We start from the raw sequence: 19,856 nt of genomic DNA, 5'->3' as shown, positions 1-19,856 counted from the left end.
GATTTTAAACCTAGTACTCTGGCAATTATTTTAAGAGAATATGAGGAATAAAACTCACAAAGACAGTTGCCTTGGTTAAATTCATTTGCATTTCATTTGTTCTATTTTGTTCCTTCTCTCTTATGACCTGTTTTATTTTCACTCTGATGTGTATAATTAATCCCATTGTCCAAATTCCTTGGAATAAGACTAGCCAAATTGCATTATTATGCTATACAAAAGCATTTGTTACTGGCCCCGGAATATCTTGCTTTGCCCTGAGACAACATAGATAGTAAATATGTCTTTCCCTCAGTCAGTGGTAGTGCTCAGCTGAGGCTGCCTGTGGGTCTGACATGCTTTTGAAGGTGCAGAAGCCAGCTCTGCTAAAGCTGGTAAAACAAAAAATGTCCCCACAGACCCAATCAGCTCAATTCTTCTCTTCTAACTCCAAAGGGTGAAACTGAACACATTCTGAAAACAGAGAGGCAAGAATGCATATCTTCCACGGCTCTCCTAGCAGGCAGCACGTGCATTCTATCATCAAAATCCGCAAAGGGAAGACACAAGTCGGAGACTAGAATACACTTCTCCTTTTATTAGACTAGTGCTTAGAAAACAAAGGACTCCAGACCTTCCCACAGAAACAGGAACTGCACGGTCAAGGGTACAGACTTTCAAAGCAAAATGGATTGATTCAAATTATAGTTCTGGCACATGGATCATGAATGAGGTACTTAATCTTTCTGTCCCTCAGTTTCCCCATCTGTGAAGAGAGGATAATTATAGAACCTACTCCACAAGGTTGTTCTGAGGATCAGATGAGTTAAATGGGTAAAGAATATAGAATGGGGCCTGGCACGTACAAAATGCTATGCAAGTTTTCTTTAAAAATATAAAGCGACACAGACATGTGAGTACTCACTAGTATCTCTCCAGATTGAAATTTTGCCCATGGTTTGATTTTGATAAAAATTCAGATTATATGATGCTTAATGGGTCTGTTCAATTCCCATCTCACTCATTCAGTTTTGTAATGCTATAGTATCTTCTAGTAATATCTTTTATCTGCTTTATGTCTAATTTAGCTAAAATTGAACAGAAACACATACTAACAGAATTTTCTCATATTATAGAGTTTTATAAAATACTAGAAAATTTTCAGAGTGTGCTCCCTTTGAAGTCTGATAAAAGATTTTTGTAGTAACTGACTGAAAATATACCATGTTTTGTATTCTGTGGGGTCAACGCAAAGCATAAAGCACAAACATGATACAAACAACAATATAGGAGAATGTTTCCATTTCCTTTTACTTTTAAAAATTCCCAATACCCTTCCAAAGTTACCCTGACAACTGCTACATATTATTATTTAAAATGTCTGGTTCTGAATCTCTCAATTATGCAATTCATGATGCAGCTTCAAAGACATACTAACACGGAATAAGAAGAAACATAGTTTTACCTTATACTATCTGAATATGAAAATAGTTCCTTTTGCAGTTGGATTTTATTTTAGCCACCAACTGGAAATATATCACGCTTTGCATTAATCTATAGGGTCAACATAAGCATAAAAGATAGCAGAAATGTTCCCTCACAGCTATTTCCTAGCAACCACATCTCAATTTTAGCACAGCATCTTGAGTAATTAGAAGCCAACGTAGTAACAGTCACTTAACTTCTAAATCTGAAATTGGCCACAGTTGAGAGGGCAGTAATAACAGTGGTCACTGGGTGTTGAGAAAGGTTATAACCAGTATTCGCAATCCAAATGTTTCTGCAGGAAAGGAAGAAAGTTCACTGGAACATAAATATAACATAAATCATGTTCTAGAAATGGAAGCTGTTATAAATTATGGCAAAACAGAACAAAACAAAAAAATAAATATCCCCTATGGTTAGCATTGTGTAAAGACTTAACATGCCTTTTTCTAATTGAAGAGATCATAGGCAAATACTCCTATCCTCACTTAAATAATCTAAAAATACTGGTAGCTTATCGATCCTATTTTAAATGAGCTTGATGAGTTATAATTCAAAAACATGTCTATTAAAATGGTGAACACATTTACAGCTTAAAAGCCCATTCTTTCTGTTGAGTTCTCTCTTACCGAATTTTAAATTAATTTCTCTTTTTCTATTATCTATGGAAAAAAGAATAACTGGTTTATTTATTAAATCATGGTGGCAATGATAATATAATAATAATAGCACTAGCTACCACTGCGTGTTCACTGTATATTAAGCTTGGTGGTAAACTGTTTGTTCATTAACATTCATTTGCTCCTCAGAACAATCCTGTAATGAAGTACTATTATTCCAATTTTATAGCTGTGAAACCGAGGCTTAGAGATATTAAGTGACTTAAAGATTAGATGCTTAGATATCTAATAATGCTAGAATCAGATTTGACTGGTTCCAAGGACTGTTCATCTTAAACACTCCTTCTCTCTTTCTTTCTCTTTTAAGAAGTATTAAACTCAGATCCATTTGATTTTTTCTTTAATAAAACTTTATTTATACTCAGACTATATTTTATCCATATCTACATTTTATAAGATATACGTTGAGAAAGCAAAAATTGGATTCTGGATTAAAAAGTTCATTTATTCATTATGTTTCCTTTTCCAAGTGGAATTTAAAATGCTCATATAACTGGCCAAATTTAACATATGTTGGAACTGGAAACTAATTGCTAATCATACCGCTGTCTCCTCCAGGTGTTGAACAAACTGATAAATACATATGGAATTTGATAGGGATCAACATATTAGAATTCGTTCAGATAGCTTGGGACCAAGTTCAAAAATTGGCTTCCTACTCTTTCTCCTTGAATGGGGCTTACTCATCTGGTCACAGAGCGTCAGGACAATGCCAATCCTGTCAGGCAGGGGCAGAGCACACTGGATAGGGGATCATGTGGAGGAGGCAGGGCTGCCTTATCAACGAGCCTGGTCTACACCCCGATTCTTCAACCTCACCAACCATCCTCATGGAGGAGACAGCGAGAGAGGTGAAAACAAGAACTGAATTTCTTCAAAGAAAGCCAAAGCTCCTCTTGAAGAGATAAGCAGTATCCTTGGGAGAGGGAAAACATCTTCCCTAACAGTAAACAAATGACTAGACTCAGAAGTTTGCAATTGTTCATTTCACTGGGAAATAGTCAACATTATGATTAGTTGCAAAAATTCTGGAGTCAGACAGTAAGTGTTCAAATGCTGTCTCTTCCATTTCCTAGCTGAGGCAAGTAAATATCACAAAGTTTCAGTTTCTTCATCTCTACTCCTCAGAGTTGCTGTTGGTCTGAAGATTCATGAGACCATATGTAGAATATACTATTTTTGATACTGACGTACAGTCAACATTCAATGCATATGTGCTATTATTAATAATAAACAAAAGATTATCTTGGAAACATGAGTCTTGCTGAATCAAATTCAACTTTAATGTATTTTATATTTCTACCTTTTGAAAGGCTTAATATTATTTTATTTACTCTTCCTCAAACCCTGTGTGCACCTTTTGTTATTTCTAATCTCAGTCGATGAATTGGAAGCTCAAAAAAGACTAAATACCTCATTCATGGTCACCTGGCTAATAAGCAGAGCTGGTATTCAAACTCATGTCTTCTAACTCGATCTTGTCGGCACTAACCAATTCCATTCAATTCTGATTCTGTTTCACCTTCTCAGTCCCTGAGTCAGTCTTGTAAATGAAATATGACATATGGTAAATAAGTGCTTATAAAAATTCTTGTGATTTAGAAACATATTTCCTGAATAAAAGGCACAAATTCAAAGTATTTGTTACAGTTAGGATATGTCTATGATCCTGTCCCAACAAATTTATTGCTTCCAGGGTACATAGAAAATTAAGATAGTCCTCACCCTAGAGGACTTTTAAGTTTAGTGGATTAAATGGGCAATAATTAATATTCTAACCTTGCCACAAAACCCATCATAAATGCTACTTCTCTCTCCAAGATTTTCCTAATTCTGCAAAATGGGTATATTCAAGGGAAATCTTAAATCTTCTAAGATTTTACTTATATACAAATATATGAATAATCTCATTCTCTAGATTTTAAATCTGTAGAGTTAAGGAATTGATGCTATTATCTCCAGCTTTGCTCAAACACCATCTCACAGAGCACTTCCATTCTCTCTATATAATGACCCTTCGAAAATACTTGTTGAATTCAACCTAAGAGATGTTGTGCATAAAATAATTTTAGAACCAAGAAAACAACTACAAAAAAATCCCCAGTAATTCAGCTCAAATTGGGCTAATACAGTTTAAATTAATTTATCAAACTAAGAAGGAAGTGACTACAACAAATAAAATGATTTATCTGAGATAAAATATTCAACAAATAAAAATTATTACAGTTTGGGGAATTAACTATGACTTTCTTTTCTTCTAAGGTCTTAGTCTGAAGCCATCTCAATTTTGTGTTTGGTGCTGCAAGTGCATTTATCATGGAACTGTTGATAGGTTTAACTATGGGGAATGAGATAGTGATCTCAGTCACTCCCATTGGGAATGAGATTGCTTCAGGAAAGCTAAAGTGAAAATGGGATGATGCTGGATTGCAGGGGAGAGGAGCCAGTACGGGAAGTCAAGAGTATTGTTTCCCAGGTTCTCTGAGGTCCAGCTGCTTTGATAAAACCAGGGGAAAGCTGTAACCCTCAGACTTGATGGGGAATTCAGGTGGAAGCAGCCACTCTGGGGATCATGAATGAGTTTTAAAATGGGGAAATTTATTTTTGCTTTAATGATTCATACTTCCTGAGTGGTGAAAATATATATTATAGCATTCATTTTCATCATAGCTATCAGAGGGTTGCTCACATGTGGAGTAATTATGTAACAGATCATCCTGTGTACCTCTTTAGTACAGGAGAGTCATAAGACACATCCCCAACCCATTTTAAAGTGATAGATGGGATTATCTTTTAATTGGATGAACGATTATCCCTCAAGTACCTTTGTAGCCATGGTGACTAGTCCCTGTACATGAGCATTACATAAATATTTGTTCAGGAGATTTATATTAATTAATCGATTTGTTCATTTCTTCACATATTCACACAATTACAGCAATACCAGCCTAATTTAACAATTAGTTTTTAAACAAAGTTTTATTACAATTGGTAAAACAACAAAATAAAACCTGACATTTTCTAAAAAAAATTTATGATGTTAAAATAGATATAACGTGAAATTTGCCATTTTAACCATTTTTAAGTGTAACACTGAGTGGTATTAAATACATTCACAGTGTTGTGCAATCATCGTCACTTTCTATTTCCAATTTATTTTTTTATCACACCAGAGAATTTGTAACTAGTAAACAATAACACCCCATTCCTGCCTCCTCCAGACCCTAGTTACTGTTAATCTACTTTCTGTCTCTATGAATTTGCTTAATCTAGATATTTCATGAGTGGAATCGTATAATACTTGTCCTTTCGTGTTTGGTTTCTTTCGCTTACCATAATTTTTCAAGGTTCATCCATATTGTAACATTATCATACTTCATTTTGACATTATTTTTATACCATATTTTACATAATATATGTATTGTATACCATATATACTTATATATATTTTTTATATTATAAAGCATTTTATGATATACTTTCATTGTGATAATAATCATTAAGGATGAATATTATAATGAACCCATTTCAAAGATGAAGAAAGTGAGGGTCAGAGAGATTAAATGGCCATTCAGTTTACTTAATTACCAAGAGGCATGGATGCATGAGCTTAGGTCTCCAGACTCCAAATCTAGTGCTCTGTCCACTCTGCCATCCTCTTCCTTCCTCCTAGACACTCTGTGTGCATTTATCTCCTCTTTTGCCACTTATTTCCTCTTTGTACACTTAAACTATGCACGTTTATTTCCTCCTAGATATTTAGTCTGTTGTTACAACTTATGACTGCCAAGTGACTGATGGTCTCGCTTGTTATAGGCTGAACATGTGACCAATGTTTTCTTAGAGGAATGGAAGAAAGAGACCAGTATATATTTTTGCTCAGTTGTCTTTAGAAAATCTGATACAGATTGCCTGTACAAAGACTTTGAAGTGAAGCATCATCTTAACTGGTACCAGAACATAACTTCTAAAACATATTTTAAAAGGATATGACAAACATTTACAATTACAATTACATTACATTACATTTAAACTCCATAATACTACACATTTTAAGTGAAGTAGTATTCCAAATTTGCAGGAGGAAACATAAAATGTACATTATTATTATGTTATAAGATATAGAAAAAGCAAATGAAATGCGCACACATGCATAAGCTGGAGCATTTGCTTTGAACTTCTCAGAGAAAGGTGACCCTAGTTATTTTTGGAAATCTCACAAGATATTTCTGATTTTAAAATGCCATCTAACAAGCACTATCTGGAAACATCTCCAAATTTCCAAATAATCTAAATGTTATAATTCAGAAAAGTGCCAAACATAAAAAAGAAGAGGAAATTTAAAACTAAGACTGACAGCAAATCTATTGCCAAAATTTCTTAGAGAAATTATCACAAATTATATAGTCAATGGAGTGGATTGGAAAATGTAATTGATGAACCCATTTGAACTAGGCCCAAAGAGACACATAAAATTATGTTGCATCTCACCCCATTGTCTGCTCCCTACTGCAGACATACAATATTTTGTATCTAGCTGGAGGCTATGGTGTGTGCATATGTATGTATATATAATTATATATTATATATAATTCCTATATATATACAACTTCTATATATACATCTATAAATTTTATATAAAATATATATATACAATTTGTACAATATATACAATAGTACAATACTTGTCCTTTCATGTCTAGCTTATTTCACTTAGGATAAGGTCTCCTAAATTAGCACTTCCATTTCTATATCCAATTGGTGATTTCTAGCCCTTAAAAACAACAAGGCATGGGGCTGGCCCCATGGCCTAGTAGTTAAAGTTCTTCATGCTCTGCTTTGGTGGCCTGGGGTTCGTGGGTTTGGATCTCTTCAGCTGTGCTGTGGAGGCATCCCATGTACAAAATAGAGAAGGATTGGCATGGATTTAGCTCAGGAGTAATCTACCTCAAGCAACAAGAAAAAGAGGAAGATTGACAACGGATGTTATCTCAGTGCGAATCTCCCTCACCAGAAAAAAAAACAAGTAGGCATGAACTGTGGATACGTATCTGTTGGGTGGGGTTCTCGTGGGGTGGACAAGTGTCACTGGTGGTCACTAACTGTATAATGGAATAAAAGGAAAGAGGTGGAAGAGTCAGGAAAAGCAATGGGAACTAAACTATGATTCTAGTTTTTATGTACTCCACCTGTGTAGAATGTTAAAGAGGTGGTGGAGCCTCTAGACTTCTCTAGATAAAATCTGCTAGGCTTCAATGATTGCTCCTAATAACCTCCTAATAGGATTTGAGAAGGCAGGCTCTTTCTAGGAAAAACACTGAGAAATCTATAAACGAAAACTGGTGTCAATGAAGACATTTTAAGTCAAGAAGAAGAGGGATACAGTAAGATAAGGAAGTTTATCAAGAAAGCTTAAAATGTGGTTACAATATTCACATCCTAATTGATGCAGTAAAGAGCAGGATTGACAGTGTGGAAAATGAATCAGTGACGCAGAGAATAAACTTGAGAATTTCTCCCAAAGAGCAGAGGAGAGAATAAAGGGATAAGGATGGTGAGTGAGAACAGCATAGATTGGCAGACAAAATGGAGACTCAACTTAAAATGAATAAGTGTCCCCGAGAAAGTAGAACAACAGAAACTGCAGCAATAGAAAAGTCGTAGCTGAATAGATCTTCGAGAAACTGGAATAATTCCTAATTATGGAGTTTTACAAATCTTATTTTATTTTAGATGAAATCAAAGAAAAGAAACCACATCAAAATACATTCAGACAAAGCTTTTTTGGGATATCTTGATAAGGGCAATTTGCTATAATAATATAAGTAGAAAGGAAAAAATTTAGGCTGATTATGGACATTTTCTCCATAACACTAAGTGCTAAGACACAAAACAAAGGCTGTATAAATTTGAGGGAAAATAGTTGTGCTTTAAAACTGAAAACACAAAATGAGATATTTTATTTGTAATGCAAACAGAAGAACTTTTTCAGCTATATAAGGCTGGGAATGTATGTATTACTTAGGTACTCTAGTTTAAATTGTTATTTGATGTTGTAGTTCAAACGACTGAGAAAGAACCAAACTAAAAAAATCAGGGAGCCAGCCCTGATGGCCTAGTGGTGAAAGTTCAGCGTTCACCACTTCAGCGGCCCAGGTTTGGTTCCCAGTTGCAGAACCACACCACTCGTCTGTCAGTTGCCATGCTGTGGTGGTGGCTCACATGGAAGAACTACAACAATTTACAACTAGGATATACAGCTATGTACTGGGGCTTTGAGGAGCCAAAAAAAAGAAAGGATGATTGGCAACAGATGACAGCTCAGGGCTAATCTTTCTGTGCAAAGAAAAAAAAAACCACACACACAAAAAGAAATCATCAGGAAAGAGGAAGTCAAAGTATAAAGGGACTAGTGAACATGAAATTAGTTCAAATATAGATTTCCGAATAATTTTGTATACTTAACTCATACATGAATAAAAATAATTATTACTACTAATTGAGAAACTTCACAATATAAGTATTAATTTAAGAAACATTGGGGTCTAAAATAAAATAAAGCCGTGAGGCAAGGTAGCGTATAGGATTTGCAGGAAAAAATATGTGGGAAGGAATTACTCAGAAGTACTCTTTATATTTGATTTTGCTCATTGAGGAAACACATACTAAAGAATGTTTCCAAGAACTTCAAAAGTAATTATTTGTAGAACTATAAAAGAAATAATTATCTTCCAACCCACTAGAAAATATTAGAACAAACATAAGATGATCATCCTTTGTATTAAGAAATAAGTTCTAGAGGAGAAATATTGGGTCACGTCAAATATTGGGTAGTGGTCTCTGGATTGCTAGCCTATTATCTTTACATTTTTTCTTTAGACTCTTCAGCATTTTCTAAAGTTTATTCAAGAGCGTTCATTACATTTATAATCAGCAAAGTCAATAAACGTTACTCAAAATATTTTTAAGACAACTTCAGAGAGAAAAGAAGATTCTAGGTAGAAGAATGAGTTGAGAAGAGCTTGGCCTGTTCGAGGACCCACAGAAAAGCTAGTGTGCTGGAGTGAAGAAGCCTGGAGAGTGGCTCCAGAAGAGGCCATGGATCACAGAAGACCTGGCAGCCCACACAGATTTTGCTTTTCATGTAAAAAAAAAAATAAAAGAAAAAAGCCATTAAAAACGCACGATGAGATTTGTGTCTTAAAAAGATCATTGCTCCATGGTTTGCCCTTGGTTCAGAAACACCAGGTTTGTGTCAGGCAGGATGCTGAAGATTTATCCCTTGATGATGGAGTGTTATGGTTACGGTGACCGTGATCACTAGACAATAAATGGGCCCTAGTTGCGTATATGTGTGTATGCGTGTTTGCACACACATGTGGTGAAATGTGCAGGAGAGGAGGTGGTATGAAACTTCTAGAAGACAAGACTTAGAAGTATTTGTAAAATATTAGACAGCAAACTTTCTCTTTTTCTACAAAATGTTCATTCTTCCTGAAAAAAATTTCATGATTTCATCTCCCTGTCTCTACCATAAGAAAAAAAATGACTATTTGCATCAGACTCATGTAGATTACATTTCTATGGCCCCATCACTTGGACTAGTTGATTTCTGTAATGACAACCCTTTTGTAGGCTCTGCGTTTTCAGAGCTGTCAATAGTGGGGTGATTTGGATAAAGCAAATCGAAAGGCAACAGAAAAAGCAACAGAAAAGAGCAGCTCTTTCACGCCTTCTAGACACCCTGCTTTCACTCTGGTGTATTTGGGGTGGTGGGATGTTATTTTCAGAGATGAAGAATTTATAAGATCAAAATGGCTTACTTTCTATGTCTTATTCTCTTGCATTTCCTTTTCTCTTCTTCTATTCCAAAAATAGTTTGTAGGTAAATCATCATTTCCTTGGCTAAATAATAGCAAGTTACCATCAAGTCCACTCCTAACACGGCCAGCATAGCCCCAGGGTTTCACAACTCAGTCAGTTATCTCTAAATCAACAAAGCTTAGTTCCAGAGGAGAGCGATCTGGAAAGCTTTTCTTTTCAATTCTCTCATATGTTTTGTTTTAGCTCAATGTGTTTGTCTGGATACTTAGACACCATGGTGATAGGCGTCATAGAAATAAATAGAAATAGACATGGAAAAGAGGTAAAAAATAAAACGAAAACTTGGGAAGACTAGGAATGACACTTGTATCTGAGCACTCTTTTTTTTTTTCAGAACTCAGTGAGGGGGAAATTAAAAAGGGACTTTGTGTCAGACAGATGAGTTGGTGAATAATTTTTCTAACAGTGTTATTTTGCTGACACTAGACTAAGGGAGCTCATTAGCATGCTGAGACTATTTAACTCTGAAAAATAGTGCTTTAGCTTTTGCTTTGCTGGATATTTCTTACATCTCAGCTCAGCTCAGCATTAAAGTAGTGGTAAGCCAGTTAGAATTGGGCAGTGTGACATGGTGGAAACAGAAGAGTCTTTGCAGCTAGAAACAGAGTAGGGTTTGAATTTTGGCACCAACCTTTATTACCTGTGTTATTAATCCTCCATGAGGTTTAATTTTCTCATCTCTAAAAGGTTCATATTAATACCTGCCTCAGACATTCGAGGCAGGTCAAAACACCAAAGTAAAGCTCCTACCATAGCTCCTGGTACATAGAAGCTGCTTAATAAATGTTCACTCCACTTCCCACTTTATCTTTATAAATCATTTGGTTTCGTTTAGCGAAACAAGTGCCCAAGAAGAAGGAATGAGATACTCAATCTACTTTGCGTCTGCTGATGCTGGTTGTTCTATAAACATCAGAATCCCTGTTGGCAGTTGCCCTGCCTACTGTCTCTCCAAGGCCAAAACCAAGGCCAAGACCAAGACCAGTTTCCATGCTAAAAGGTCCAGGGTGTGAATCTTTTCATCTGACTTCCACAGATGCAGCCTGGTATGTCCATACCAAAACACATAATTAGACCTGATACTTCAGATCAGTTAGCTTAGGGGAAGCAGCATGCAAGAACTCGGAAATAAAAGGGCCACTCTATGTTCTCCAGTAAAACATAAACAAATAGAAATACCTGGAGAGGATCCTGTCGAAGGTTTTGATCTCACATTTGAGGCAGGGGTTGGATGCGTGTTTTCCCTTCATGTTACACATGAGTCCTGAGCTATATGAATTACCTGCTTTTGTGGTTGTAGAGAAAACCAATAAAATATTAAATTGCTTTCATTATTCTAGCTCTAAGTGACATTGAAACCCTGAAGACTGGTGAGTAATAAACTCATTTCTTCTTTGTTCTTAGTCTATTGATGCTTTCATTGGCCATCCTGGGGGAGGAGGGCTGGAAGAGGTTCTACAGAAGGTTTAGAAAGCCACAGCAACACAATTCTGTCTTTCTTCCTGCCCAGTGCAGCAGAAAGAACTCTTTCATTTCGTGTCAATCACTTGTGACTGCTGTGATTTACCCAAAGACATAGAAGAGTACTTTTTTCTCTGACATATTCACAAATAATTTAAATTAATAAAACTATAGATTCTTGTGGGAAATATCACAAGTGGAAATTGAGTATAGCCATTTCCCGAACTTCCTTGTAAATGCTAAGCTTATTCCCAAGATGCTAAAATCAATTCAGAATCCAGCACTGTATACAAGTAATTTTTATTGTTTTTTCCTTCATACTTCTTGTTGCATCTCTTGAACATCTTATATCACCACAGTTCCTAATATTTTTGTTGAGAAAACAAACAAATTTAGTAGTTCTGTTTTAACTTTGCACATAAACTTAAACCTAAATCCTCAAATATCATGTCTTCTTACTCCTAATCAAAATAAAGTTCTGGGAGTAATTGGTGGGAACAACATGCAAGCAAATGGAATGTCAGAAAAGTCTTTTCTGTAAGCTTGGGCTGGTGCCGTTCGCCCCAGGGTAGAAGTAGCCTATTCCAGAATGAGGAGGCATGCAGCCATACAGATTCCTGGTACTGATGTCCAAAACCAAACTGAATGCATAATGACAACAGTTTGCATCTTTGGATGAGCTAAAGCTGCTTTCTGAACATTGGGCAAATTCTCTCGGTTGAGACGGAAGAATCCAACTTGGGAGAACTCCTTCAATCAACCTATACGCGTTGACTGTCTACAATGGGATTTTTGTGCTGTTCTCAGGAATGTTGAGGTTGTCAAAGGAGAATAGCATGATTCTGCCCAAAGCAACTCACAAACTGGTTAGGAAAACAGAACAAATATCCGTGAAAAATGAGAGAATAATCAAACACTAATGTATGTGCTGCTGACTTTAAGTGTAATAGAAATTCCTAGAAGGGGAGGATTAGTGTATGCAGAAAGAATTGGGAAAGATTTCTTAGAAGAGATTGGAGGTGAGGTTTTGAGAAGGAGTATGAAGGAGGAAACACATCACAGGCCAAGGAAACTGTATGTACTCCCATTGGGCCTTAATGCCTGTGGCAGGGAGGGGCCAGTGAGATGCATGGTAGGAAGGAGTTGAAATAAAGATGAAAAAGTAGGGTGGGATCAGACTATTGGGATTCGATGTGGCAAGAGGGAGAAAGTTACTGAAAGATTTTGAGCTGAGGAATGGCTTGATAAAAGCTGTACTTTTCAAAAAATATTCTAGCATCTGTGCATAGAATGAAGCTAACTTGGTATTGGTCTTTAAAAGACTTTTAATAAATTTGAAGAAACTACCACTTTTCTAAAAGTAAATCAACAGGTGTGAAGGGGTAAAGATTCATATATTCCAACTTGGTCATCAAAGCGGTGGTTCCTCTGGAGTCAGAAAAACATCACAGGGGTTAGTGTCAAAAGCTCTGACTAGCGTGTGTTTAGTTTTGATCCATGGCTCTGTACTTCATATATGTTTGGCTTTGGTCAAGTAACATAGCTTCTCTAATCAGCAGGTTTCTTACTAGCTGTGGTAGGCAGAATTTAAGATGACCCTCAATAACTCATCCTTTTATAATTCTTTCCTGTTGAGTGTGGGTAGAACCTCTGAATACGATGAGGAATTACTCCCGTAACTATGTTACGTTACATGGCAAAAAAAGATTTTGCAGATGTAATTCAGGTTATTGATCAGTTGACCTTGAATTAATCAAAAGGGAAATTATGCAGATGGACTTGACCCAGTCACCTTAACTCTTTAAATATGGAGCTAGAGGTCAGAGATGGAGCAATTAGAGATTAAAAGTGTGAGAGGGGTTCTCCTGCTGGCCTCCATGAGTTTCAAGCACACGAGCTTGGAAGAGGACCCTGAGATTCCAATGAGAACACAGTTCATACTGACACCTTCATTGCAGCCTTATGAGACACTGAGCACAGAACTTGCCTCTACACTGCCCAGAATTCTGACCTACAGAATAGATGTTCTTTTAAGCCACTGAATTTGTGACAATTTGTTACACAGCAATAGAACACCAATACACTGACGAACACAGATCGTGCGAATGCTACAGTCACGATGAGAGAATTAAATGAAATAATGTGAATACCAAAAGTAAAGTGTTTAGCACTGTGCCTAGAATGTAGTAGGCATACAGTAAATATTAGATATTGTTATTATTCTTATTGTTTTCAGTATTAATTTATGAACTAATTTATGAATTAATTTATGTGATTAGTTAAAATACATTCTAAAGTGACTAGAGCTATGAAAGGAATGATTAATGGTCAGAAAATAGATAGTGATAACAGTGTTTCTGACCACTGATTGTATTTTCCTGTTAGATTGATTAACCACTTTTCTTCCTCATGTTGGTCAAGTGTGAATTATTCCAATTAGAACGCTCTAGCTGTTGGTTTTAGTTGGAAAAATAGAACACAATGTTGACTGCATTAAAATTACACATCCACAGCCCTAATGTGTTTGGCATCATCAAGAACCAATCACTGGAACTAGCTATTAATATAATTTGTTACTATGTGGCACTAGCAATCCTACATGTCAAACGACATGTACAGGGATACTGTCTATGTACTGAGGGGTGAGGTGGTATTAAAAATATTGAGCAACTGGTATGACACAGGCATTGTAGACAGCCAGCATGGCTATGCTGCAAAACTAAATATTCACTCTGCATGCACTGTAAAAACTCAAATTGTTCATTCAACATTCGATGACAATGAGTCTCCATTCTGGGTCAGCCACCAGGCTGGATGATGGGTGCTTAAGAAGACCTCCTACCATCAAGGACCTCACAGTCTATGAGAAGAGAGAAAAGAAAGGAAAGTCACTGATGACAATACAGTGATGTAGGTACTACAACAGAAGCACATGTTGGAAGTTACAGGCTCAGACAGAAAAGGTACAGTAAAGAAGCCCCTGAGCTCAGCCTCAGCTGGAATCAGAAAGTGAACTGCTGCTTGCAGCTTGAATTCATGCTGGAGTCTAGATAAGTGGCAATTACTCAGACTTTGTTGGAGGGGAGGGTATTTCAAATAGAGGTGACTGCCCAAACCAAGTTAGCACGAGTGAGAATGGTATATTTGGGAAACTTTTGTAGAGAATGGCTGGAATAAAAAAGGTGTAAAGGCTAGATCATAAAAGGCCACATTAAGAAGTCTGTTTTTATCTGATGACGTGGGAAGTATTTTAAACATGGTTCAGACAAGTTAAAATTTTTATTTTCCAAAACAAATCTAGCGGCAACGTGGATAATAGTTTAGAGACAGCCAAAATCAAAAGCAGAAATGGCAGTTAGGGTGACGTTGTGGTAACACAGGTAATAATGTAAAAAAAAAGAGGATAATTCAAAGAATTACTTAGAACCAAATGGAGTTAGTAATTTATCTGATGTAGGGGTAGGAGGCATGTAGAAATTAGGATGAATTTCATATTTGGAGTCAGCTGACTGTGTGGATATTGTGCTGTTTACCAAGACAGACAATTCAGAAAACAGAAAATAATGAGAGACATACCAAGTTTCAGTTGCCTAAGGACAGCTAGTTGGAGATGTCCATGAAGCAAGTGAAAATATTGGTGTGGTATGCAAGTATAGTAAGCGATGTAGATTCAGGAGTACAAAAGATGTTTGATGATTGCCTCCCAGCATTAGTTGTCTTTTCCTCCCTTCATAAGAATACTCAGGTTTTATTTCAGGTGACACACACATCCAGTCCATGTCTTTTGGAGGAAGGTGACACTACTTCAAGCTCTAGGAGTGGGCCCTGATTAGCCTAAACTCATCTGGCACATTCTCCAAAGACTGCCCTATCTCCTACTCCTCGCTTTCCTTTCTTCCTCCCTTTTTTCCTTTTTTCCATCCTTCTTCTACCTTTCTTTTTCAAAGGACTACAGGTTATTTTGTTCTTTCATTCCCTTTTTCTTCTATTTATTATCTACAATGTTCTAACGGGTACAGGGAGTTATTAAAAATTGTGAAAGTTGTGATATTTTTACCCTACTTTCAGATCAACAAATTAGCTTGCTACAGTTTCATGGATCATGGATGCTGATAGAAGATATGAAACTCCTGGGTCAAAAGGAAGGACAGTTTATTACTCACAGCAATAGCAGTAGCCAGAGTATCATCATGGCTTGTACTGCTTCCCACAGCTCCAGTTCCCACAGGATGACCAGAAGGGACCCAGATTGTACCTATACATTTGGTAGGTTGCGTTATAGAAGTGGAAATCTGAGCTTAGGGAACCCAAATCTCTTCTAACAGGCAGTAAGCATAACTGTCTTTGTTCAGGAGACGAACCCTATATTTTCTAAGCCTCCAAGTGAACATGTCCTTTTATCCAGAAGGAGATACCATATCTACATTCCATGGCTGTTCTCTATTAAAATGATCATTTCAGACAAAGGGCAGTCAGTGCCTTACTTTAGAGGATATGAAAGAACATGAGAAACTCATGGAGAATACTTTCCCAATGGGAATCATCAGCATTTAGTTATTACTCAGTTTGAGTTTATAGAATATATACATGGTCTAGGAACTGAAACCCAGGAACCAGAAGCCAGCAGCACTTTAGGAGTAGATAGAGGAAGATGGCCCTCTTGGGAAAACTGAAAAGGGGCAGCCAGAGAGGAAGGAGGAAAACCAGAAACCAATGGAGAAATTAATGGTTTCATGAGAAAGAAACAGTCATTAGTGCCAAATGCTATAGAGAAGCCAAAAATGATGTACCAGTTGGTTTTGGCAATTAGAAAATAACTTCAGCAAGTCGGGGTGGAGTCCAGATTGCAGTGAGTTGAGAAACAAAAAAGTGGAGGCAGGAAGAAGAGATGCTACTCCGAAGAAGTTTGACGCACTCAGAGGCAGACATTCTGCCAGGCACGTTAAAGGAAGGATGACCAAACAGGGGTTAGTTTCGTTTTCAAAGGTTTCATTTCCCTTCGTGAAAGAAAACGCACCATGGCTCTCTGTACATGTGGCTGTAAATGTCACCTCTATGGATGCATAACACAACACTCAATCAAGGTAAACATACCTTTCCTATGCCTCAGCATTCAGGTACAGAAGGACAATATGAGGCAAAGTGCAGAAGTCATTCCTCATCATTTGGATACAGTTTAGGTTGTGGGAAGGGCATGGGCTGTCATCTCAAGTTGACTTGTATTAAAGTCAAATACAGATTACATAATTTATTAGCTGTGGGACTGTTAGCCTGAACATAAATTTCTTCATCTCTAAAACAGAGGTAATAATAAATAAATTTGGATGTTGTTAGCATCAGATAAAGCACCTAGCAGTGGACTTGCCACATTAGTACTAATTATTTGTAAAAAGTGGAACCCCTTGCATCACTTTAAGGGTGAGGACTAAGACCTCAACAGAATTAGTTGTAGCAGCTGTTGTAGGGGCAATAGCGACAGTTTGGGACTTGAGATTTAACTCACGCGCTGCCATTTTCCCCTGGACAGTACACATGGGAAGGAAAAAATATCCTCACTACTGGCTACATATATATATATATATATATCATTACCACCTCCAGGCAAGCATGTGAACCAGGCCCACAAGACTGGGTTATCAGTAATTTTAGATTTAGCCTTCACAATAAAATTATTATTTCATGTTTTAAACTTATTAGACAAGCTGTAATTTCTTCACTCACCTGAGATACATCATCTTTCACTCAGAGAAGTTATCTGTAGTTAATATTGCCAGAAGTGTAATAGTAATGCATGCTATGCTAGTTTTATGAGTTCTTGCAACCTTTTTTTTTCTCTCAGGGAGGCCAGTGGGAGGATTGGGAACCAAATAGACAATTTAGTGGTCTGTGTAGGCACTGGATTCATTTTTTACTATTTAACATATAAAAGTGATTATATTGTTATGGGGCATTTATGACATCTCATTTAAAGAATTGCTGTGAATCCTTTAGAGAGTGTGGATTTGCAACCACCAGCCTGTGTCATGAATGCAACCTCCTGTATGGCACTTAGCAACTAATTAAACTAAAAAAACAAATATGAGGCTTTTACATTTTAATTTAAAAGCTTTTAAATATAATTGCTGTTATAGTGCTACCAAAGAGTGGTACAGCAGTCTTGCATTTTAAACCTTTTAATCTCATTGTCATAATTAATTTTGTAAATAAAAAGATTTGTGCCAGGGGGTAGGAGATATATTTTTTTTTCCTTAGTATAAATATGGTACTGCTTGTCTTTGTAATTAAATGATATTTTAGAGTGATTTTTCTGTAAGATGAATTATTAATTTACTGATGTCAGTAATTTTGTCCAAATATGATTTAGACTTTAAAAAGTTCAATTTGTTTAACACTCTTACCAGCCATAATTTAAAATCTCTTTTTATTTCTGCCTTATAATTTTTAATGACAATACAATTAGAATTCGATTGGTTTTGAATCTTATGAGTTATTTGTGGATCTTAGTTACTCATCAGTCTGAATTCGGTATTCCTTCAGGCCCCTATTTCACAGAAGAGGAAACATGAGTTAGACATTAGTAGTCATAGTGTCTTCAAAGCCTGGCTGTTTCCTCAGATTATATACGACCTTGAGTTAGTCCCTTGGACTTTGAGCTATGAAAGGGAGATCATGGTTCCATCTCTAACAGAAGTGCTATGGGTAATACTCAGAACCAAGGAATGCTGGAGCAGAATGGAAGCAAAAGGAACACTTAATTTGCACGCCCCCACCTTACAGATGAGTAAACTGGCATCCAGAGGTGATGAATCACCCACGCCCTCAAAGAAATATTTACCAATGAACTTGAGCTCTGAGTCTAGTGCAAATGTCACTATACTAAAGCTATCTAGGTAATGTCTAAGGTTATATTGAAATTATAGCACAGCATCTGTTTGAAGAAAATGGGAGAGTTAATTAAATCATCCAGAATTGTTGTCAACTTCTTTGCTCCAATATTGAATGTTTAAAAACATCAAGTTTTTAATTTATTCTTCATTTGGATATTTGCTGTCACTTGTAATCAGTGTATGGTATATAAAGGGACAAATAATAAAGTGTTCGGTGTACTAACAGTGCAATTAAATCAAGATGATGTCTTTATTGGGTTTTTAAGAATCCCATAAACATGATCGAAGTTTTAAATAAGCTTCTTAAAGTTCATTTCTTAATACTAAGAGTGACTGTTTTTGAAGAAAATGCAAGGCCTCAAGCCTCCCACAAGATATACTGCAAAGATGATTTGAGGCCAATCAAGAGTCGACAAATAATATGTCCCCGGATTCTAGGACAAGTCTTTTCCAATGACTGAGGTTCATATACTTTTCCTGAGAAACTTCAAACGTCAATAAAACTGCATTTACAGTATACATGTTGTCTGTACTATTTAGAAATCACTTATTTTAGCTCAGTGAATGGGGAACAGCAAGTTAAATATTAAACAATATTTAAATTAGAACATAAATATAACTATGCATTATTCAGCACCAAGATAAGCTGATATTCAGATCAGACAGAAGGTCACTGTCCCTTGGTGATCGTCTTCTTAAACTCAGGCAGCACCAGTTCTTTATAATGAAGTCGGCTCTTTGCAGAAGCAATTTGCATCTGGATGGGGAAAAGGCACACATCATTTGTTTTCGGCATAAGCACTGTGTGCTGGTTTGATCCCTTTCAATGTGCCACATGCTGATTAACCATACCGCTTCCACCTATACATAGTCACAGTTGGCTTTTTCTGGGAATTTCCCTCATCAAAGAAACCACAAAGGTGTCTCCCACTTGGCTCCAAAATCATGACCCTTCCACTGTGCCAGTGCAAATAGATCAGGAATTTACTTCCTCTTATCTGACCTCTCACATTCTGCTTTGCCCTCACTTGACTGGGAGGAGGAGCCCTAATGAAAATTAACAGGCAGTCCTCAAGTTGGGCATGTTGACTTTGTGAAGCTGAGGTGGGAACCCAGGAGGTACAGTCTTCATGGCTTGCTGCGCACAGTTTTCAAACATACCCCAGGTTCACAATAGTTCCTCCCAGCGCTGATTGATTTAGTGCCATGCATTTGTTTGCAGCTCTCTGTGCCCTACTTTGTGACAACGCTAGCTGGAATGATTAAGGCAATTGTTGCCAGCCTTTGTGACTTTAGTAGTTAGATTAACTTTAAGACGTGGAATTAAGATATTTCTCTTCAAGGGTGCTTAGATACACGGGTTTAAAAAAAAATAAATTATAGGCTGCCGAACTTTTGCTCTGTAGCATGATATTCTCAGTGAATTTGAATATTATAGCCCATGAGTCCCATCCCCAAAATAGCAATAGTTTCAAGAATC

The sequence above is a fragment of the Equus asinus genome, chromosome 12, assembly GCF_041296235.1.
Source record: "Equus asinus isolate D_3611 breed Donkey chromosome 12, EquAss-T2T_v2, whole genome shotgun sequence".
In the NCBI taxonomy this organism is placed as follows: domain Eukaryota; kingdom Metazoa; phylum Chordata; class Mammalia; order Perissodactyla; family Equidae; genus Equus; species Equus asinus.
Note: the sequence above shows the minus strand (reverse complement) of the source record.